This window comes from Patagioenas fasciata, chromosome 2, assembly GCF_037038585.1.
Source record: "Patagioenas fasciata isolate bPatFas1 chromosome 2, bPatFas1.hap1, whole genome shotgun sequence".
NCBI classification, from domain to species: domain Eukaryota; kingdom Metazoa; phylum Chordata; class Aves; order Columbiformes; family Columbidae; genus Patagioenas; species Patagioenas fasciata.
The window spans coordinates 71,133,101-71,156,233 of record NC_092521.1 but is presented as its reverse complement, the minus strand read 5'-3'; the positions used below and the strand labels follow the sequence as shown (position 1 = coordinate 71,156,233).

The window sequence follows — 23,133 nt, the reverse complement described above, 5'->3', positions numbered from 1 at the left end:
CTTGAATTAGAACTGAGTTGTACTGTACCTGCTGTTAACAGTGCAATGACTACAGGATTGGTAGCTGGGAAATATCAGGAAGTGGGCAATAAGGTTCATCCATACTTGTCAGAACTACTTTAAGATCTTCTGATACATGTTAGGCAGCAGAAGACTCACTGTAAGTAATGATAGCAAATAGACCATGTTGTGTGGTCTCTTTTGACAGTATGAACCATTGCATTTCATTTCTGTTCAGGATTACTGCTTCAGAAATTGAAGCTGGCTTGACAGTGCTTCCAGTTCAGGGTAGTATATGACCTTTACTGAAAGAGGTGCTTGATCTTGGTATTTTTGGGCTGAGGGGAACATCACTCTGGGTCTCTTATTATAAAAAACAGAGGAGACCTTTTGCCAGAATTTTCTTTTTGTGGGCCAATTTCAAGTAACTTTCACTGTTCTTCACAGAAACATATGTAACTCTTAACCATCAGGAGGGATATATATAGGCTCAGGATGTCTAATGGATGGATTCTCTTCTTTCTTGTTCTCCCCATCCTAGCCTGTCCAAAATTGAATGAGGTTCAGAAGCAGGTCCCTGTGCTGAGAGATTTGTGTAGGTTGGTTCAAAGCTCTCGGTCATCTGCTGTCTTTGAATGATGATATGAGGTGGTTTGTGTAGTGTAAATGCTCCATTGATCTTCAAGTTGAGTTGCACAGTGCGAGTTCTGTAGTGAATATAGTCACTGGGGTTTTCTTAAAAAAAAAAAAGAAAAAAAAAAAGAAAAACAACACACCCCAACCAAGCTTAGTAGTTTGGATTGTCTACTTGAAGATGACTGGAGAGAATTAATCACTGCAATGCTTATCTATCCTTAAGGTATATTAGGTTAGAAGTTAGCGTGAGCTGATGTTTAAAATGAGACACAGGTTTTATCTCCTATCTGCAGTAGAAGTAGGCTTGCTAAGCCTGCTTACAGGTTGCTAACTTGTCTTTTTAAATGTGGTTGATTTGTTTCCATGAGCATTTTTTTCCAGTACTGAAAAGTGACAGGAAATGCAGTTGTATAGGTTATGTAGAAGTAATTTGCTGAGCTAGAGTGAAGAACAGCAGCCCTTATGTCACATCCTAAGTGTTCAGTGCATTTTATTCCTCTGTGCTGTACAGATTTTATGAGAATAACGCTTACTTGTCATACTTCGTATAACCTCTCTGTGCTTGACCAGTAAATATCCCTTTTTCATATCATGATCTAATAACTACAGCCTCAGATACCTTGATATATAGTGTCTCAATCTGTACCTGAAGGAATATTAGACTTCAGAGCTTTGTGTTGTCATTCAGAGCAACAGAAACACTTGGAAAGCTCCTACTTTCAAAATTGAATTAGCAGGTGTTTAGAGTATAAATCCTGGCTTTTCTAGTAGATCAGGCAGGTTGTAGGTTATACTTTGCTCATCTTTGTGAAGTAAGGATAACCTGTTGCTTCAGTTCGTGTTCTAAAAGCATTGGTTGTCAAATTGAAGATACTGTTTTTGAAACAGGGTAATAAAAATGGTATAGCTTTTGTATTTACAAAAATTTTACCAATTTTACCCTTATTGTTTGTGAAGAACAGGGTGTTTTAGCCTATGCTTTCCAACTTACCAGTTATTTTTTTTATTTAAGAGGAAAAAAAAAAAGAAAGGCAAGTACAAGATACTAGGTACCCTTGAGGTACCTTTTGAATTTCGTGTTATAAAAATACCAAGAGAAGATACTGGTCTTATCTAACTAGGGCTTGCTGTTATTCATAAGACTTTTAGACAGAATGTTCCTGGCTGTTGCAAGCCAAAAATTTGATACTGTTAACCAAAATGAATGAATTTAATTGTCTTATCCTCAGAAGAACAAGCTTTGCAGGTATGTAATGGATTGGGGTTTTTGTGCAAACAAACATCTGAGAGGGTCGGAAACTGGAAATGAAATAATCAGTGCTCTGTCTAGAACTTCTGAAGTTTTTGAAGGACAGCTGTAGATTCACAAGTTACTTCAGTGCTTTCTGCAGCAGGTGTTCCCTTTGCTTTGATGAGATGTTTACTGGAAGAAAAAAAAAAAACACTTGTGAGAAATACTAAAACTGAAGCAACTCTTTATGTCATTACTCTTTCAAGCTAAGACTACCCTTGCTACAAGCCTTAATTTTCCACAGTAATATTGTTGCTCTTTAGACTTGTTAAAATTCTGTTGTTTGTGCCTCTTCACCTATCAAATTTTAAGTACATATTTATTTTTTTTTCATCTTTATTGTGAATACAAAGTCAGCAGAACTGTAAACCCTGTTTGTATCCCTCCTGCAACTAGTAACTTGCCTTTGGAATTGTTTGCTGAAGCAACTGTAAACTCTAAATAGAAATTTAAGACCACAATGGAATGAGGCAGTCTTGTTGGGGAAAACTCAGCACAAAATGTAACTAGCCAGAAAGAAACTCAATGTTGGAGGTGGAAAGGAAGCGGGAAGGGAAGCTATTGGAAAGCTCTGCTCCGCAATTTGAGATGGCTTGTATAAACAAACTGAAGAAAATCTGTTGTTTTAGCTAATGTCTTCTGGTACTCTTAACAGGGAAATAAGCCCATGTGTATTTGAAGATAATTGTGTTTGACTCAAACGCTGTGCTCCTTAGTTTTCTCTTTAAATTGTGTCCTAATTAAAGCCTGTGCCGTTAGACTGATGCTCAAAAGTTGCATTTGGAAAATTTCCTGCCATCATTAAGATCTAGAAACTTTGGGTTTTTTTTTTTTTGTCTAACAAGCTTCTATGTGCAATTAAGAAGAAGCACCACACTCAGGTTTCACTTTACTATGACGTATATTGTAGTTAGGTTGTTGTTGCATTTCTGATAATGACCTAGTTGGTTGGAAGGGCTGACAAGACGTGCTTCTAGGAATCTGACAGAAGAAGAGAAATGGCTAGAACATCAGCTTGCTTTTTCTCTCAGCCTTGCTGAAACCGCACAAAGCAGTTTCATTCTCAGATACAGACTTTTGATATTTCCACCTAAAACTAGTGTAGCGTAAAAAAATTTATATGTGTAAAATCTGCTGCAGGGCATAGTACCCCTCATGCTTTGTAGACAGGGCTGATTCCTTTTTAAAGAGTATGTGTGCAGCAAGGAAACAGTCCACAAGTGGACAATAACTGGCTGTTGGTGAGAGAGCATTTAAAGAAAATTTTCATCCAGTGTAGGTCTTGGGCAGACTGCTCATATTTACATGAGTCCTCACATATACATAGGAAAATAACTAATCTGTTTCTGTCATAGTCTAAAGTGGCAAATATTTTCAGAGCCTCTTACTGAAATAATCAATTACCTTTTGTTATTAGTTGTATTTTAATGTCAGCACAGGGGAAAGTAAAGTTCTTGCTGGAAGAGATGTTAACTGGCATAAAGTAATTAGCAAGTTTCGATGTTGTCTTTATGACAAAAAACCTGTTGGCATTTAAAAAAAGTTGTATTAGGAGTGAAATATTTGTGTTTTAGAATACTCAAACAATTTTTGATACGTAAAGATAGTGCACTTTCAATATTGTGGGTTGGTTGGTTGTTTTTGAAACCCAGAACTTGAATTAAAATTTGTTACCAAATCCATCAGTTACAGGAAAAATATCACGAAATAAAACATGGAATAATTCATATGAAACTTGCATGACCAAGATAAATGTCATTTTTGGTTTTAATAATTCTGTTGTCAAATGAAGATGATTTGAGTTCATATGAATCAGTGAGTGCATTCATAGTTGAGCTGCTTTAATCAGACACCAAAACTATTTTGTTTCCCTAGTTTAAATTAATAAAGGTCTTGTGTTAGTGGTACTACTAAACTAGTCACAAGGTTTGTGATCATTTCAGATATCTTTTATGGTCTGTATACTCTTTTCAGATAGCTACTGATGATCTGAAGGACACCTTCTACTTTTCTGTTAATTACAAATTCTCCATCTGAAGTTGTTAATAAAGGCACAAGTAAGTAGACAAACGTTAGCTGGCACATCCTGGTAGTGAGGTCTTCTCATTTGACCAGTAACTTTCCAATGTGCTCTTTTTAAGCAACCTCTGCTTAAGTAGCAGATCATGGAAATTAGTAACTTCCATATCTTTTCAGCTAAGACTAAATGTAGAGGGTAGAAATACTGTTCAGTAGGATTGAAATGTGAAAATCGGTTTTACAGATCAAAAACATCACACACCAATGTCTAAGTCAAAAAAATAAATCCAGACTTTTATATAAAAAATCAGCTATCCCTGGTTATTAAAGAGCCCACAGAATAGTAGACCACATCACGGTGCAGTAGAGCTCCAGCTGATAAAACATGAAAATTGTTAGGGGAAAATAACACTTCCCTTAGCTAGGTTGTTGCTGAAAAATACAGTTCTTAAAAATGGCCTTTGTCTTTCTGGTAAAGCACACAGGTGAAATGCGGAGTTCTGAAGAATGTTTCTTTTCATCTAGTAGTAACTGTAGTTTAATTAGTGGCCTGATTCTGAAAATTAATCTCCAAGAATAATGACAACCTTTTTCCCTGGAGAAGCCAGTCTGGAAGGCTTACCTCCATACACAATGTATGTCCTTGGAATTAAAATGCTGAGGGGAGAATGGGAGGAAGAGAATTGCGGGGCTTTTACGTGATGCTACAGCCACCGGGTAGAAGTGTTCATTCTTGCCTTGATTAGAATTGGAAGCTGAGATTTATTATCATCTATATATATACAAACACACTTTTTTTTTTCTTAGGACCTTATTTCAAAATGTGTTATCTTATGAAGGAAATAATCCAGCTTCTACCTACGTTTCCTTGAATGAGAGGGGTGTGGTGCAGATATTTGCAGGGGGGAACGACTTGGAAGTTAAGAACTTAAAAATGGTTGAGGACAGTGTGAAAACACTGGCACTGATTAATGGCCATCTCTTGAAGCTGTGTGCATCAGTTATTCGGGAGGGGTTTAATGGAAAAGTAAGAGAGCAATTGGGAGAGCTATTTCAGCAACAATGAGAAACAATGTAGTCCATGCCTGTGCTTGCTGAGGAGTGGTTTCTTAGCTGTGGAAAGGGAGGAATGGAAGTTTTTTGTCACAGGAGTCTCACCATCACCGATAAGGGTATGACGTGGTCCTTACGCTTGCCTTAAAATTGAATTCTAGACCAAAGGAATGGCCAGGGTATAGTTTTTTGTGTTCAGGCTGAAACAGTTGTGATCTTCAGTACTGCCCCAAGTAAAAGAATACTGTATCGGTGCACTTTGGAGATGTTTATAAAGCTTTTCCTCTGCCAAAATCTGAAATGCTGTGGACTAAAAATGATGGAAGTAAGGTGAAACAGAACACAGGGAAACAGTTTAGGATGATGTATAAATCCTGTAAATGGGCTCTGTCTTGGAATTTCATTCTACTAATCTAGTATGAAGATACATCTCTGAAATAAAAAATACATTAAGTTGACTTGATTAGAGAAGGCAAAACATTTTTCTGACACTTCTCAGCTACTGCTGGCAGTAATTGGTGGAAGAGGGGAAAGTGAATTACTATTATAGATGACTTATGTATTGTGCTAGTGTGATTTCTCAGGAGACTTGACTACTGCAATCAGACTGCCAGTCTATCAATTCTTCTTCCACTTGAAAATGGAACAATTTTAAAAATAATTCTGTTCCTTAAGAGTCTGCTAAAATTAATTTTGTGAGTGGATAGAAGGGAGGCCCAAAGGAGTGTTCCAGTAGCTCTTCTCCCCTCAGACTGCTGTTCAGTCAGCCTATGTAGCGTGGAACCAGCCATGACCTCTGCTACTCTTTGCCAAAACAATGGTTGGATAATGTAGAAGGTGTCAGTGGATACTAGAATGGGAGGGAAGAGTTGGAGAGGGTACACTGAGCGGGAGTTACTGTGGGATGGAGAATTCAGCTAATTGTGGGATGGAGGTGGGATGTTTAGCTGTTTCTTTACAGGAATCACTGTTCACTGGGCATCTTTTTACCACTGTACTACCTCATCTTGAATAAATGGTAATATTGAGGGTGATAACAGGGATGAAACAGTATTTCTCTGGAAGTATTAGTCTGAAGAGCCAGTGTTTTGAGATGCTCTCTCTAACATCACTGGCTGCTTTATTTTCTTGTCTGATTCACTATTAGATTAAATCCTTGTGTGGTTTGTTGCTGCTGTTTTAGTTTTTTTCTTCACAAAAGCACCTTTGTGTTCAATTTTCTTCTTTTGTGAAATTGACCTCACAGCAGGATCTAAATTCTCAGTGGTTTGGTAATTTAGAAATACATTATGAATTCAAATTGATAAAAAAACCAAACCAACCCTTTTGCACAGTTACCAAATCAAGTACACTGCTTCATGAAGATAATGAAGAGAAGTCTGCTGTCATAACTTTTTTCAAATTGAAGAAGAGCTTCAGTATTTGAAGTGGGATATGTTACATGTTTAAATGGGAATGTTTGGAATGCTTTGTTGTCCAAGTGTCAAAAAGGAATTTTAGTTACTTGTTTTTCCACACCTTTAGGTTACCAAATTAAAAAAAACCAAACAAAACAAGAAAAAACACCACTTTTTAAAAACCAATAAGAATGGTATTTTTGAGGAGCATAGGCAGGAGGGGAATGAACTGTGATGTTTTAGGCAGAAAATATAGTGGACCTGAAAGACACATTTTGCATTTTTATTAGTGGACAAAATAATGACACTGAGGAGATAAATTAACAGCACTATCTGGCACCAACCTTATCTCCCTAAATCAGGCTGGTTTCTTGGTGCAAGAGTTCAGTTCTCTCCCCATAGCTGGGTTTGTTTGGCAGAGCATACACATAATTTGTAAGTGAGGGGGAGGGAGGGAGCTGACAAATAGGACAAATGCCACGTGCTTTTTAAAGTAATTGTAGAAGTTCCAGTAGATGTGCACCAAAAGTCTGGAATATTAATTGGTATTTTGTGATTTAACTTAAGTCCTGAAGTATCTGAAGCTATTCTGTGGGTCTTTGATTTCAGTGTAGGTCAGTGTTAACTAATAGATAATATAGAAATAACTGTAAGCTTAGGCCTTGGATCTGCCTACGAGTTAAACATTTCCCACTGTGGGTTTTGTTGGTTGGTTGTTGTCTCCGCATGCATCCAAACCAGACTTCTGAATGCTGCTCCTTCTTTGAGGCCCCGTAAACCAGATGTGGAGATTCGGTTTTGCAACCAGCACATGCAGTGGCTTTAACGCTGTGCTGCACATGGAGTTTGGGGTTAGGAAATGTGTAGTGGCTGCTTTGTTAATTACTACATTGCAAGAGGGAGGGTCAAGTTTTGAAAGGCACGGAATTAAAAGCTGGAGATAAGCATTTGAACTTTGAGTTCCACCACTCAAAAAGTTCTTGTTTTGAAGTCACTTCTGAAAATACCACACTAACACCATGTCAAAAATGGCAATAAAGCAATCTGAAGAAGGCTGGAGAAGCAAGGTTTACATCTGACTGTAGTCCTAGAGATCAAGTAGATGCTTTGTTCTAGTTCCTCAAATGCTAAGTTTTCATTATCCCTTTGCACTGATAATTATGTATTTCTTTTCATCCTTTGTTTCTCTTATGTCAGTAGCATTCAGACAAGGTGCATTTTACTCTGGCCCAAATGCTTCATTCATCAGAGAGCAAGGGAGGGACAACATTGTTTCATTGTTCTGAAGCTGTACCTGTAAACAAGTTATTGGATTTTATGTGGAGTGCTGAACTGCTTGTAACTCCTTTAAAAACAAGCCCCAGAGCTGTCCTGGTCCTGATAAATGTGAGCCCTTTGATCATGAAAACAGTAGAAGGCAGAAGACTGAGCAGACGTCATAACTCCCCGAAGTGTTACTATTGGCAATGTTTCAAACACACAAAGTTTTAATTTATTTCTAGGTTGCTAGTAACTACCAGAGTAGGAGGAATGATTCTGCAAGGGCGGGAGACAGGAAATCGGTAGTTCGCTGCATTATATCCTAATTCACTATTTGTAATCTGACTTCATAGCTTTATTTCTTCTTTTCTGCACTATTGCTTATTCTGCTTTCTCCTCAAACCATGATCACTAAGAAGACGCTAAGAGTGTTGCATTTGTGTAGAATCTCCTCTTCCTTTCCTTCCCTCCACCTCACCTTTGCTATCCTACCTATCAAGACTCAACAGTGAAGCTGAATCTGGTGCTCTTCATTGCCTTAGAGTTCAGAGTATCGAAGTGCATCCTGATTAAATTCTAGATGTATTCTAGAAACATCATAAAATCTCCCATTTTAAATCGCTTGTTTTCTGGTTGAGATAATTGACATCCATCGGCCATGGTGAACTATGGTCAAAAGGTGGTAGCTCATTTATAAAGTCAGTATATTTGACAGATAAATTGAGTGAGCTGTGCCATCACTGTACCAGCTTTATTCTGGAGTATTTGGCCTCCCAGATACTGATAATCATTTGGCATCCAGGGAGTTAGTTAAACTGGTATTTGATGGTTAGTATGGAATCAAAGAAGAGTGAAAGACTGAAAACATACGGCTGAAAGTTACCCAATGTGACAGATACTCTGTGGGTGCTAGTGAATCATGTTTTCGTCTGTCTTCATGTTCTTCCTTCTGCCCTAGGAGAACATTTTTTTTCATGGTGGTGATTTTTTATGTTGATGCTGTTTTTTAAACCAGTGGTACATTAAACAACCTTTTGTTTCAAACAAGTTAGATTTAGAAGCTGTACCTCTGCTAGTATTGTGTACACAGACTGTTAAGCAAAACAATTTAGCATGCCATCTTGAAAGCCAGGCATTTCTTGTGCTTGCTGCGACAGGTCATGTAGTGAATTGAGTGCCATTTCCAGTAGAAAACCCCATAGTTTGGTATTGGATGATATTAGATGCAACTTCTGAGAGAATATATTCTATGTGTATACCTATTAATTTACTGTCTTGGCCCTAACACAATTACTATGCTTAGCTATGCCATTATATGAAGATGTAGGAGTGGAAAGTCCCTATTTATAATATTCTTATCTGTGGAAGAAATCAGGTGTTCTTGCTCAGCAATGTTAATCTCAAAGCCCTTTAATCCTGAGGCTGAAAAGTTGTGGAATAAAGCTGAGCAGTGATACAGGTACAAACCAAAACGAGAAAGTACTGTCACTATGTGCTCCTTTGGTTCCAGGGAACCTGCATGAACTTTTTCAGGCAGCATGTTCCTTTCAAGAATGGATAATTCCTGAATTTCTGGATTTCTTCTTGTGCCATAGTGCTGTCTTAGAACACAGCAGCAAGAAATTTAATGTGACTAGGCTATTCTCCAGAAAGTAATATTTAAACCACTACTACTTTGATTTCCTGGTTAGCTTCTCACCTGTAATTTATAAGGATTGTCAATTTATTGCTGCAAAGCCATTAAAAATGTAATGTGCTGTTTCTTCTGCAGCCATTTTATACCCATATTCTCAGCGTTTCTACAAAGCAACACCCTGAAACTTATTTTGTTTTGTTTATTTTTTTATCTCCTGACTGATTAGTGTCTTCTGCCTTATGCAAGGAGAAGAATCCAGGCCAGTTTTCTGGAACACCAAGATCTTCCTTTATCCCCAGCCCACACTCCAGTAGAGCTGTTACACTTACGTGTTAACCCTGGGGTCCTAGAGGGCTGCTGCTTTATTATTGGGCTAATCAGTGTTACTAAGATTGGACTCCAAAGAATCATGCGGCTGCTTTCAAGCCATGTAGTTGAAAATTGTTCTGAGGTAAATGCAAACCATAAAGTGATTATTAGCATTTTATTTTTTTTTTTTCAAATCTTACAGTTCAAGATGGAGAAACTTCCTGTCCCTGTGCTGTCTAGGAACATCTCTTTTATTCCATTAATGTCCTCTGCACTCTATGTATGCATGTACAACTTGGCAAATATCCTTCCCCCAAGTCTTTGAAGCCATGCTGCATAACAGCCACTGTAATTAGTGGAAAAATGAATGTTCTTTTCACACCACATGATCAGAAAACCAACACACTCAAGAGCAACTGTAGATTTTAGCTTTATGCTTCTGTTAATTGGTAAGCAATAATTCTTACGCTTCTGAGAGTGATCCTGTATATGGGCTGTAGAATAATCTTGATCACTTCAACTTCAGTTTTGGAGTTACCTGTAGGTATTCATAGTCTTCTGGTGTCTGAATAGCTAACATCTGGTTAGGTAATACATAAGAGAACATGAGAGTTTACAGAAGCTACTCTTAGAAATACCAAAAGTAAAAAAGACCAAAATGTAGAATTTAGGTTTTAGCTTTCTCCAGATATAAAATGCTAAGCACAAACTCCAGATTTGCATCTGTTGATGTAATTGATAAAAACTTAGCATTTGCGTATAGAACCACAGGTTCATTTTGGTTGGAAAAGACCTTTATGATCATCAAATCCAACCATTAACCTGACACTGCCAAGTCTACCTCTAAACCATGTGCCTAAATGCCACATCCATGTGTCTTAAACCCCTCCAGGGATGGTGACTCTACCACCTCCCGGGGCAGCCTGTTCCAATGCTTGACAACCTCTTTCTGTGAAGAATTTTTTTCCTAATATCGAATCTGAACCTTCCCTGGTACAACTTGAGGCCTTTTCCTCTTATCCTAATGCTTGTTACTTGGGAGAAGACACTGGTGCCCACCTCTCTACAACCTCCTTTCAGGTAGTTGTAGACAACAGTAAGGTCTCCCCTTGGTCTCCTTTTTTTCCAGGCTAAACAGCCCCAGTTCCCTCAGCTGCCCCTCATCAGACTTGTGCTCCAGGCCCCTCACCAGCTTCATTGCCCTTCTCTGAACTCTCTCCAGCACCTCAATGTCTCTCTTACAATGAAGGATATTTGTTAATTTAAGAAATCATAATTTTATTATATGTTTTAAGATTTAGAGCAAATTTATTTTCTGCATGTGAGCCAGTTCCCAAGATGCTGGAAAATACTGAATTTCATTACAGCTCCAATAATAAAAAAAGCTATCAGTGAAAAACACACACAGATGAACTGTTATGAGGGACAGCAGGCAGGCTCTCTGTGCTGCATTGGGAGGGAGGGATACTGTACAATTCTGACAAATCTGCAAGGTCCAAGCCTTTGCAAGAAGCTTGTTCTACACAGCCCTCAAAATGTTTAATGGCAGAAAAGCTTTCTCTTAACGTTACTACATACAGTTATTTGGTAAAGCATGTTGCCCAATTTTCATGACATATATGTGTTTAACAATACTTTTTCTTCCAATATTTGAGTACCTAGCATACTTTTATGCTACGTCACACAGCTTTTGCCATGTTGCAAGATGAAACTTTCTCCTCCAAAGTTCAGTTGATCTGGAAACATAATGTAATATGCCCTACACAGTTGCAGATTTCAACCTACATGTGAGTTACAGTGGGGATGTTAGTTTTTTTTCTTTCCTGGTTTTAGTTGGCTCCATTGTCTTGACTCCTCTTGATAATGTAGCCGCAAGCAAGTCACTTTCCCTGAACAGTGGCAAAAGCGTGTTTTTGTGATTTGTTCTTTTCAGCTGTAAAAGGAGGGACGGTTGTGTTCTCTCTGCACCGTCAGCAGTTACTTGCCCTTTGTCAGGGGCAACATGTACTTCTTGCTGTGTTACAATATTAGGAACATACTGGAGTTGGCTGGGAGTCACTTGAGCACTCCTTTGGGCTGCTAAGCCCCTTCAGCTTGCAGTGCCTGGCTTGCTTGATTTTTTTTCAGTCACAAGTGGGTTTGCAGGGTATCAATACATAGATTGTCTTTTGTTTTACAAGGCAAGCCCTTTAACTAAAAGAATCTGAATCATGGTGAGTTACAGTCCCTCTTTAAGACGATATCTTAAGTTTAGGTGCGAGTCTTTATATTTTATTATGAGTCATGGTTAAATCATAAATCACTTGCTGTATGCATACCTTAGATTTAGTGCTGCTTATTGTTTCTCCTCCTACATTGGGGAAATGTTGCCCTTTTGCATGGTGGTTGCAGTGCAGGGTGCAAACAAAGTGACATACCCAGGCCTAATACTTGAGCCCTCTACCTTGTAGCAGGCTAGAAACACCTATCCTGGGGGCATCCCTGTGTAAGCTCATCTAGGTGTTCCTGCTCCGGCAGGGGGATTGGACTGGATGATCTTTCGAGGTCCCTTCCAATCCCTAACATTCTGTGATTCTGTGATCTACATTGTTCTTAATAAACACTTATACTACCCTGCAACTGATTATGTCCAGCAGACCAGAAATCTTGAAAGCATCTCCTGGCAGGCTGGTTTTGCTGTGCCAGCCTCTCAGTCCAGCTCTTGCCTGAACTTCAGCTGCAGGTTCAGACCTGCTGGTTTTGTTTCCCTAGATGGAAGTCCCAGTTGTCAGATGTCCGGCATAGTTTACTTTTTCTTTCCAACTTCATGTTTATGGCAGATCTGGAAGCGTGAGCTTATGGACAGACCAGTCTTAACAGTTTATTGAACAAGTAGGGAAGAGGGACAAGTACTTTAAAAGGTCTCCAATTGCCTTACAAGTCACATATATTCAATTCGTATTCAATTCAGTTTGCCACAATGGTAAGCCTTTTTCTGCAGCAAGAGTACAGTATCTGTTGCTGCTGCAGGTCTTGTTTTTCATGGAATTCGAAACAGCTCACCAGTGGAATGAGACAGATGTAATTATTTTGCAATTTGGATATAAAATCTGATCAAAACTACATATTGCACTGCTTTCCTGGGGTACTGTAAGGAAAAACAACACTTAAAATATTTTAAAGTTTTTATTTTAGCCTGTACAAATGGAAGTAGAGCCTGAGGTTTTCTCTGGAACCTTTGATACAAGTTTGTGAGAGTGCATTTTTTATGAATAAGAGAAATCTGGAGTGTCTGTCATACAAAAAAACCCAAGGTAATGTAGCTTGTGAAAATGTACCTAAGTGATTTGCATACTGACATGCAAGATCCACGTGGCAAAACAGGGAATTTAACTGATTTACTACTTTGTATAATTCCATTTTTTTTCAACACTGTCAAAATCCAAATAAGTAGTTTAGGAAATACAATAAAGGAACTGATGAAGAAGAGTAACTGTGTTTAGATATTTTATTACTACCTACTGAAAATTCAGAAATCTAAGTCATTAGAATCTTTATCAGGCATATCTGAAATGCTGTACTGTGCAAACAGTGATTCTTCTGTGTTCCCCTCTGTTACAAAATGACAAATTTGTTAAAAATAGGGTGAAAATTGAAGGAATGAAATGATTTTTTACACTATTTGCATTTTTTCTCTGTAACACATCTACCAAATTACTCATGTTTTTATTTGTAATTATCTTAGTACTAAATTACTTCACCAATATTTAATTTACTATATTCTTCTGATAACCTGATTTTCCAAGGTCTCTTCATCCACAGCTGGATAGAAATACAGACCTACAAAACAGAAACCCCACAGGTGCTCTTAGAGCTGCTGTGTAAACAAGGATAATAATTTTAAAGACCTTTTTAATGCAATGCAGGTGGCTTGAATGGATGGAAGATTTTTTAAAAGCTAAGACAGCTTAGACAGAAATGATTACTAACCTCTGGTACATGTTTACTTTTATGAGTAGATCACAGAAGGATGTGCATTAGTGGGGTTATTGCGAGCTGTACACTTTTGGAAAGAAAATAGTTCATAATGGGAAAGAAAACTTCAGGAAAAACACTGTATATGTCTTTCCTTGTTCTTTTTAATGTTGTTTACTTGTTCTGTTTTCTCTCTAGACATTTTCTTTTCTGGTTGCTCAAAATTTCTGCCCTGACAACCTCTTTTTACACCCTTTTAATGATAAAATAAAACTAGCTATTTGAGCAATTCAGAATTGTGTAAATAATGTCAAAAATGGGTGGGTTTGCCAAATTTGCTGCCTGAATTTTTTTGTTTTGTTAAGAGACTTTAATATTGTGAATTTTTCTTGTAGTTGCTCTGCGTAGTATCACCCCTCTGTTAGTATCACCTCTCTGTTAGTATCACCTCTCTGTTAGTATCACCTCTCTGTTAGTATCACCTCTCTGTTAGTATCACTTCCCTTATGCAAAACTTTCTCATCATAATATTTTAATACCAAAGCTTGAGGGCAAGCATGTTTTTTAAAAATGATAGGGCTTGTATCAATGTGCATTGTTAGGAAATTAAGATTCTCTCTTTTTGCCTGTAGAAGGACTGCGGCTGTTTGCTTACTTCATGCACAGTAGAGTTTTCATTGGAGATATTCCCACAGGGCATATGAGGGTCAGTTTCAAGAAATAAGTCAGAATATCTACTGTGTGGTTCTGCCTTTCCAACTCTGCCTTTCTCACACTCCCATCACTGAACACTGCATTTGAAGTATCTATTTCACACTCACGAAAGAGAAAACCAAAATTACCAAGTGGCATGTCAACAGTTGGTCTTACACAGATAATTATTCTCGTTAGTCATGTAAACGATAGTTTCAATTCTCAAGTGACACTGAGCACTTTCAACTACTGTTAAGGCAATTCAGGCTTGTGAATGCTTATCTTTTCAGCTGTCACTAAATACTCTTCTTTAGAATCCATGTCTCTAAACTGCCTTACAAGACAAGCCCTTTAAAAAGCATCCATCTAAAATGGATGTTTCAACCTGCTTAATGAAATTGTAAGAATGAGTTGGCAAGTTTGATATGAAACTGTCTAGCTGGTAAAATTTGAGCATTCACGCATTGGGTGACACCCTGGCATTTCTTGGCTTATTTTGAAAACCATTCTTTAAAAATCTCATAAGAAGCAGCTACATGTTCTTCAGGTGAGACTGTTCTGACGTTTGTAAGGTAGTCGTTCTTCACAGCTGTTTCTTCAGGTTGGATAGGAAGTCATTTATGAACTTGGAAAATAAAAGATGGAAATCATTAAAAAAAAAAAAATTAAGAGTTTGTTCAAAATGCCTAAGACCAGTTTTGCAGAGACAGACGTACATAGATAGATTTCTTAAATGAACAAGATCAACAGCCTGGGCTCACCTGTAGCAGAAAGCTGAGGTCCTCTATCTGTATTATTTTTATTTATTTCACTTGGAATGTAGCTAATACCCAGTCCAGGTCAATAAAACACTTTGGATTGAAACACTTCTCATTTGTTTCTTGCTCACAGGTTAACACTGAGTGGCTCTACACTGCACTTGCAAAAGCTGTATACATTAGCCTGCTGCAAGCTCCCTGCTGCTTGGATTGGCCTGCTACCAGCATTTAGCCTTGCTACAATAAAACTAGGTCTAGTGCTCTATGTAGATCTGTCTTTGACAAAACAGAAGAATCTGAAGCAGTTGTCTCTTGGCTAGCTATACATGAATTCCCTACCTAGTGACCTGCAGTGTTAGTTTCATTCTCAGGTTGACTTTTCGTCTTCAAAACAGTTGCATGTAGTTTTGGCTTTACAGAATTTTCACACTTTCAGATGTCCATTTGTCTTCGTGAAATAATGAACATCACCGTCCACGTTTTTGTTGTTCAACACTCACAGCGTTAGCTTTAGAAAGATGAGTTGCCCATGTAGAATCTGAAGTTGGAACTGAGACTGTTGTAATGACCTGCAGACAAGGGTTGTGTGAAATTGAGGGATGTGCATCCGACATACACAGTTTTTACAGTTCAGCTATTAGGTGTAGTAAATATTTGAGCCTGAACACTACACAACTGTTATCAAATGCATTGCTAAAGGTGTGGTTTTTTCAGTAGACCATCAACATTTTTCATTCATAGATTCCTTTAAAATTGAACCCTGAGATCCATTAATTTGGATTTCCTTCAGATCATTTGTGCATAGGTGAAACTTTAAGAAACTATCTCTGAGCCTGCAGCCACTTATTTTTTTGTTCTTTTCAGAACTGTTCTCCTTTATCCCTTGTAAGTGTGTCTGTATAGAGTATCAACTTGAGTATTTGTTTGAGTGCAATTGCTCACAATTGTTCTGAAGTGCCTGATTGCGTGTCACCAGAAGTTCTCCAAAACTTCATTCTGTCAACCAGGAGTTGAAACTTAAGAATTCCATGTAATGTAAGGATCTCTTGGGGTTGTGTAACTTAGACTTTATTATAATGGCTAAATTTTCAACCAGATAAAAATGCTGTATCAGATAATAAAACACAAGGAGAGCAAATTTAACCTCAAGCAGGCATCATTCATTTGAGCTGCTGCTCATATCTGTCATCATGAAATGCTTTAAATTAAATCATTGTCCCATAGAGATTCTCTTAATTAAATCAATGTCGTTTCAGTGCTTAAGAAGAGCCTATAAGAAAGATGGGGACAGACTTTTTAGCAGGGCTTGTTATCACAGGACAAGGGGTAATGGCTTTAAACTGAGAGGAGATTCAGGCTGGAAATGAGGAAATTTTTTTACGATGAGGGTGGTGAAACACTGGCACAGGTTGCTTACACAGGTGGTAGATGCCCCATCCCTTGAGACATTCCAGGCCAGGCTGGACAGGGCTCTGAGCAACCTGATCTAGTTGAAGATGTCCCTGCTTATTGCAGGGGGATTGGACTAGATGACCTTTGAAAGTCCTTTCCAACCCAAACTATTATATGATTCTTTAAATAGTAATTTATTTTATAAATTAAAATTAATCACTGCTGACCTTTCATGTTTGAATGAAGGTAAATATAAACCAAGTAAGCCCAGTAATACTCCTGGTAATTAAGTTTATTGGCTTATTTTCTTTAACTTTCCCAAATGTTGACCAATTTTTTGGCTCTGCAATCTTCAAGAATAAAGCTAAGGACAAGTTTGTAGTAAAACAATCTTTAGAAATGACGTTTTATTTGAGATGATGTAATTCATATTCTTTTTCAAAATGTTATGGAACGGGAAAGTCCTTTCTGTCAGGAGCATGCTTTTTGATATACTAATGAAAATCAACCTGAATTTAATGAAATTACAAGCCTTTGGAAAAAATCTTACTTTTAATATAGTCATCAGAGATTTCTTAAAACATTAGTAAGTTCCATGAAGAGCTTCTCTGCTGAAAGAAGACTCCTGCAGTTGTAGCTATATACAGTTCTCTGGGCTGAGCATGGGCCAAGCACCTGACACGAGAGCAGAGAACTTCTTCCATGGGTGGCTTGTCCATGGCTCCATGAGTCTAAGTAATGGGGAGGTGGAAGCCGGCAGGTTTGAATGTAGAACTTGGGCAAGTGCCTATGGAACTTGGCACCAGAGGCTGCAGAGATTAAGAAGGGATCCAGGACTAGACATTACAGTAAAGAATGGAATAGGAGACCAGCTGGCTGAGAAGAAAGGGAGTGGCTGGCCAGAAAAGCATAACATCGTGTAGGACTAAACTGAAAGGGACTAGAAGTCCTTTGGACCAAGAGAATGGAAGCAAAAACTGATAGGAAGTCTTACAGAGATCTGATGGAAATATTATTTAGGCAGAGAACAGGGACAGGCTGAGTATGGGGCTGGGGAGAAATAGGTGGAATTGGAACCAGACACAGCCAAAACTATAGACAAAGTGATAAGTGCAGACCAGGGTTGGAGGGGAAGTAATTCAGATATGGAGTCAGAAAGAATGGGAGCAGTTAGGCAAAAAACAGTTGTGTTTGTATTGGGTGTGGATGCAGACGTGACGGGAGTCTGCGAGGCATTGAACAGCCTTGCTGGACAGAGAGATTGATTCTAGGAACAGTGTCTGAGGAATGCAGATGGATACCAGGAGTCAAGGCTGAGGTGAAGGAGATTTGAGACCCAGGTTTATGCTGGAAGCAGCTAGACAAAGAAATTGCATTTTCAAGGAATGGGAAGAATAGTTTGTGGCCATTTCGAAGGACTTCACGTTTCTCATAATCACCCTTCAGATAGGAAATGTCCTGGTAAAATGCTTTGTTCCTTTTTACTACTGCTGCACTCAGGAATTTATAGTTTGAAGGTCTGCAGTGTATTCATGTCTGTACCACAGCATAACAGTTGATAGTAGACAAAGTCACTTAATCAAGCTTTCCCTAGATGGTCACTAATTTAGTTTGTGGGTTTCAAACTTTGGAGGTCATTACTTCCTGTTGCTTCATTTGCAGACAGACTGAGGAGTCTCTGATATTTTAACTTAATTTAGAAAATTTGCTTTGAAGCATCAAGTTCTTGGTAATTTCAAGCACTAAGGAAAATGAGATACTCAGAGGATGCATTTCATTTTGGTCTGTCAGCTCAAAGAAGTTTTATGAATAATGAATTGTGTTTTGTAATGGTGAAATATGCCATTAGAAAACCTAGGAGAATATTAGTAAATCTGCATACAGAGGAATGTGTGCAGTAAGTAATATGTGGGGCATTGCATAGAACAATAAGGAATAAACAAAGCAGTCACTAGGTATGTGCTCATTTCCTCAGTGCTATTTATTTTGCTTTAAATGTGATAGGACCTAATGGAAAACTGGTAGATGCTGACATACTGGAAAGCTGAAGCTTTCTTCCAAAAGTCTGTTATCTAGTGAACAGGCATAATGTGTAATTGAAGGTTAGCCAAGTCAGTCCTTTCCTAAGCTGCTCATAACTGTCCTTAATTTTTCAACTTTGTATGTGTATGTGATGCATATAGATCTGTTCAGACCGTGTTCAGTGTCTTAAATGAAAGTTATTTCAGGGTGGTTTTTTTTTAAATCCGTAACTGGTGAAGAACGTGAGACATGCCCAATTTTTAAAGGCAGCACGAAATTCAGAGACCTTTGTTTTAAATATGATGTACATACAGGCTATGGATGCTGATGTACATACACACCCTCAACACCTTGCAGGCCTTTTAAGCCTTTTGGGTTTTGTTTTTCTGTATGGAGAGTATTGATTTCCACCTTACCTTTCTTTCTGCAGCTAGCAAGGGTGCACTTGAAGTATTGTTTTGTTTTGTTTTGTTTTGTTTTCTGCAAACTATTTATTCTTGCTTTGGAATCAGACTTTGTTTCTTTGCTCTACTTTTTCTGCCCCACAGTATTTTGATGCATGCCGTAGCCTTAGTGATCAGATGAGGGTTCAAAGTCATATTAATATTGTAAAGGGAAAGCATACCCATGAAGTTCCAAATTGCTTTCAGCTGTGGCACCTCTCTATGGTAATTGCAGAAACTATATTAAGATCTATTTCAGCCTGTTTCAGTTGGAAGGGAAAATACTCTCTGGAGTCCACAGCCTGCTTGGCCTGTCCACAATTTTATTATTCATGATGATTGTAGTGTCTGATCAAAAATTATTTAGCTTTTTGCCTGGTACTTGTTTGATAGAGAATGACTATTCATCTTGGTATGGAATCGGTATGTTGTTAGCATTGGTTTCACAAAACATCCATATTCTACACTGTCAAGTAATGGAAACTGTAGTAATCAGTGGGCTTCTGATGCGCAATGTAAGTTCTTCTAATTATCTCATAAACCTACTTTTATGACTGAAAGTACAAAAATTATTACTTGAAAGTACTGTTATCTTAAACCGCTGAAGGAACTGAAGAGACTTTAATTCTGTACATCAGGTTGCCCATAAATCCCAAGAGTAAGGTTCTCCGTGGGTAGCAAGCGATGCAAATTATGCTCAGCATAGCAAAAGAAAACATCATATTAATACTTCTGCTTGTCCTTGACTGTTGGAAGTAAATAGCTCGAATTTTGCCTCATTTACACAGGGGTAATTTGAAGTATATCTTAAAATCAATGTAGTGAAATGGAAATTGAAATTCACCATAGGGATTTCTGCAGTTAGAAGTGTCAACAATATGGATGAAGTGTGACTCAGTGATATAGGATATGGCATTTCTAATGGAGCAACAACATGAGAAATAACACCTGGGTGTCCACATTCCCACTCCTCTGCTTTAATTAAGTCACGCTCTCAATGTATACACTCAGGAAATAGATTGTAGGTATATACACATGCTATTATAATAAAATAATAAAGGTTGTACATGTAACAAATATTGTTGATAATGAGTACTTGATACTTGTATTCCAGCAGTCCAGGACTATTTGGGTGATGCCAGGACTATATTAGCAGCCTTTAAAATGTAAAAGCAAACAATTTTAGAAGTGACTAGTGATTTTAAATAGAATCAAGCTGTGAAAAACAACCCCTTTGGAAGTACGTCAAAACTCCTAAGTCAGTGTACTTGAAAATTGGACCTCTTTTTATCTTTCTCACCAGTAAGGAAAACTAGACATTTCTAGTGATTTCTAGAATGATTTTGGGAGTCATGGAAAATGGGGTACTCTGGATAAGATGGAAAATATTTCTACTTATTGGAGAGGATTCTCATGGGCATCCAACTCGTAGCTGCAGATCTCACAAATGCTTCAGATTACCAGAATTGTATTAAAATTGCATTCTGTAGCTTATACTCCATCAGTAATATAATGAACTATAAAACCTTCTGTAATTTTTTATTTACTTCAGTTTTATAGTAAAAACCTTGAGCAAACTTTCTCAGAAGTCTGTATTTCTGAGAAGGCACAAAGAAGTTTTGACTCCCTGAGCGTGTGCACTATGCTAAAGGTGTTGGCAAGAGGAAGGTGACTGTATTGTATGGGAGACCAAAGTACTGAGAACATTTTCCTTAGTGAGGAAGAGGAGCCTCCTGTCAGTAATATCCATCAAGCTGATATTCACTAGGGAGCAAGTTCCAGGCAAAATTTGTGTGGAAAATGCTGGATGTCAGAAATGTGATGTTACTATGGAAATGATTTATTATCAGCTAAAGGGAATTGTAATGGAGTCAAGGAGCTGGCAATCCAATCTAATGCGCATTTCAGGTTTTGGAATGAAGTTGTGAGAGAATATAGCTGTTAAATGTGATCTGTGCATATTTGCCTAGCATCATGCTGCGAGCTTGTGGAGGAATACTGATATACTGCTTCGCATTCTTCATTGACAGACAATAAACTTCCTCAGAATTCGGCTGATTCAAACACCATTTATGAGAATTTACTGCTGGAATTATTTTACAGTTATTTTATTTTACTGATTTTGGGCCTTTTGAGTGTTTTGATTCTGTTTAGAGTGCTTCTTATCCTCATCTATACAGTAGTACATCTGCCACAACAGAGGCCAGGTCTCCAAGCTTTCAAGCTTGCTCAAAGCCCTTGTTGCCCAGTGTTCCATCTCCGGCCATCATGCCTCTGAAAACAGTGATTACCTGGTTACCTGGTGTTCTGTATATTGCCAAATTGTTTGTTTCACTAAACAATAAAATCTATCTTTTCATCTAACATTAAAATCTCTTCCCTAAAACAATAGTCATGAGAATATTGCTGCAATCTGGACTAGAACAGACAGTGAAGAGGGCAAGAAGTGTTCTGTTACTGTTTTTTTTTACATGCTGGCAAAGGACTATGACTCTTACACAGGATCAGCGCACTGGGGCCTCTGGCTCTAATATTAGCTATGGAACAGTAAAGTATTTGTGGCCTTTGGGCACTACTGTAAGGATATGGTATCAGGATACAGCCCTTCATCTCCACAGCCACGTCCTGAAGTTGCTTGGGCCAGAAAGAATGTTTTGGGCAAGTGTGAGCAAGTGACAGTTTTCCGAGGACCAAGGCACTTGCAGTAATAGGACTTTTTTGGTCATGCGTATCGTAAAAGGAATGCTGCTTTGCCCTGTGCGCCATCACCAAGTGTTTACAGTTCTGATCACGGGGCATCTGTAGTATTTTCACTATGTTCAGTATCTCAGAAGATTCTGAACTGTATGTAATATTTAATTTTTAAACATAAATGATAACAAGGAATTAATGATCCTAATTCAGGAATGCTCTTTTCTCTCTCTGTAAAGATTGATTTTTTAAATATATATATATATATATATATATATATCTTTTTTTTTGCTATACATTACCTTCCTATTAAAAATTTTTCTTGTGGTTCTCTTACTGCCCTTGGTAAGAAGACCACACTGCTACTAATAATCTCAAACCTTGTTTTTATGTGTGTTGGACCTTGTCCAATAATCGTGATCATGCCCCAGGTATTTAACATTTGCACTACTGTATTGGGTTCTACTACCAAAGGGTCTTCTTATTGTCCTTCCTTTTTACTCCATGCTAGTAATAGTATAGAAAAAATGTTTAAAATTATGTTTAGACCTTGTAAAAAGCATGACTGATACCTTTTATAGACATTTGCCCAGTGTTTTTATACTTGCTGGAACTTCCAAGCATTTATGTTTGGCACTTTTACAGGATGATGTTGATTTCTTTCCCTACTATTACTTAGAACTCGTTATAATCATAAGATCTTGATTACCCCTGGGCTGATTATCCAAGGTGTATGTTCACTATTTCGTGTTGTTTCAGCCATTCCCAGGCTGCAGGAAAACCTGCAGCTGCGCTATGAAGTGCTTCTTTGCCTGCTAATGCTTAGTCTCTTCTACTCTCAAAAAAAATGTGTTTCCAAGTTTCTGAAATGTAAATACTCCTGTAAAATGTAGCCTAATCTTCCTACATTTTGCAGAACTGTTCAGTTCTGGGCCCCTCAGTTCAGGAAAGATACTGAAGTGCTGGAGTGGGTCCAGAGAAGAGCAACAAGACTGGTGAAGGGACTTGAACACAAGACCTATGGGGAGAGGCTGAGGGAGCTGGGGTTATTTAGTCTAGAGAAGAGGAGGCTTAGAGGTGACCTCATCACTCTCTATAACTACCTGAAGGGAAGTTATAGCCAGGTGGGGATTGGTGTCTTCTCCCAGGCAGTTAGCAACAGGACAAGGGGGCATGGGCTTAAACTCTGCCAGAGGAAATTTAGGGTGGATATTAGAAAGAAATTCTTTACAGAGTGATCAGGCATTGGAATGGCCTGCCCAGGGAGGTGGTGGACTCACCGTCTCTGGAGGTTTTTAAACTGAGATTGGACATGGCACTTAGTGCCATGATCTAGTAAATGGACTGGAGTTGGACCAAGGGTTGGACTTGATGATCTCTGAGGTCTTTTCCAACCCAGTCGATTCTGTGATTCTGTGATTTCGTGCAAGCTGGTATTCTTCTCCATTATGTCTTGTATTCTTAATAGGTAAGCACTAACTATATTCTAGTGCACTGGTTTACACCGCTAAGAACTTTATCTTGTATAATGTTGTGTCATGTGAAAAGTGCCTCATAATCATTAAATATGTAAATTATG

The 23,133-nt window shown here is 38.1% G+C and overlaps 1 protein-coding gene across 1 annotated transcript in view; it reads left to right on the top strand.

The window, feature by feature from the left end:
* The window catches only part of RPRD1A (regulation of nuclear pre-mRNA domain containing 1A), a 48,452-nt gene that overhangs the window by 20,059 nt on the left and 5,260 nt on the right, over positions 1-23,133 (top strand). The gene's annotated exons all lie outside the window — the stretch shown is intronic.